Source organism: Dasypus novemcinctus, chromosome 5 (assembly GCF_030445035.2).
Source record: "Dasypus novemcinctus isolate mDasNov1 chromosome 5, mDasNov1.1.hap2, whole genome shotgun sequence".
Lineage (NCBI taxonomy): Eukaryota > Metazoa > Chordata > Mammalia > Cingulata > Dasypodidae > Dasypus > Dasypus novemcinctus.
Genome location: NC_080677.1, coordinates 33,850,611 through 33,852,301, shown reverse-complemented (window position 1 = coordinate 33,852,301; position 1,691 = coordinate 33,850,611).

The following is a 1,691-nucleotide window of genomic DNA, read 5'->3' as shown; positions in this document are numbered from 1 at the left end:
ACTCTCCATTTGATTCTATTTGTCTTATGTATCTATCCTTGTGCCACTACCTGCTCTTTGACCACTGTAACTTTGTAATAGACTTTGAAGTCAGGAAGTGTGATTCCTCCAACTTCATTCTTTTTCAAGATGTTTTTGGCTATCTGGGGCCCCTTACCCATCCAAATAAATTTGATAATTGGCTTTTCCATTTCTGTCAAGTAGGCAGAAATTGTTTTATAAAAAGGCAGTTGTTCTTTTTATAAAATTTTTTTATATCAATGTTATAAATTACTCCATCCTATGAGATAATAACTATAATAACAATAAATTTGCGTTGGTCCATAGTTATACTTCCCCCTTATTTTTGTTCATTCCTTAATCTTCAGAGATTTGGGATGATGTCCACTCTGACCACTTCAGGCTGAGAGGGGACTTAGATATTATGGGGAAGAGGAAAGGAATTGTTTTGGTTGCTGTTGAAGATAATCCTTGTTTTGGGGATGGAATTTATCCAGCATCACTGTTTTGTTAGTTGTTTGGGGCAGGCCCTAAGAACAGTAGAGTAGGAGTTGGCCACAACTCTGCTGAATTTCAGGGCTCAACCAGCATAGGAGCAATCCAAAGATTTAAGGGTCTGAGAAATATATTTAACAGGTACATTAAAAATTATAGGTTCAAATAAAAGTTGTAGAAGAATCATGATTATGGGAATATAAATGAGCATAAGTAAGCTATAGTGGAAAAATATTAATAGGTTTTCATATATTCTAAAATAGTGCCCAGCAAGGGGATGTTGATTTCATGAGGCTGTGTGGCTTACCTTCTGTGTCTGGACTTCCCTAGAACCCTCGGATTACTTTTGTTTGAGGCTTTTTTTACTGTGCCAGTTTGTGAAAAAAGCCTGAGACCTGTGTAAATGTAATCTCCAGAATTACCTCCTGACTCCTTTTGAAATCTCTTAGCCATAAAAACTCTGTTTTATTCATTTAATATTTCTCCTTTTTGGTCAAGGTCTTTTTTCCAAATGCATTGCTGATTAATGCTTGGTAATAATCCCTCGGGGCCAGGGAGGCTTACCCCTGGGGCTGTTGGGATTTTGATTGGGATTGTGTTGAATCTGTATCTGTAAATCATTTTGGGTAGAATTGGCATCTTAACAATATTTAGTCTTCCAATCCATGAGCATGGAATGTCCTTCCATTTATTTAGATCTTCTTTGATTTCTTTTAGCAAAGTTTTGTAGTTTTCTATGCATAAGTCCTTTGTTTCCTTGATTAAATTTACACCTAGATATTTGATTCTTTAGTTGCTATCATAAGTGGATTTTTTCTTGATTTTTCTCCTCAAATTGCTCATTACTAGTGTATAGAAATACTACTAATTTTTGAATGTTGATATTGTACTTCATCACTTTGCTGAGTTCATTTATTAGATCTAATAGCTTTGTTGTAGATATTTCAGGACTTTCTGTATATAGAATCATGTCATCTGCAAACACTGGAAGTTTTACTTTTCTCTTTCCAGTTTGGATGCTTCTTATTTTTTTCTCTTGCCTAATTGCCTAGCTAGAACCTCCAGTACAATGTTGAATAACAGTGGTCACATTGGGCATCCTTGTCTTTTTCCAGATCTTAGGGGGAAAGCTTTCAGTCTCTCACCATTATGTGTGAAATCAGCAGTGGGGTTTTCATAAATACCCTTTGTTGTGT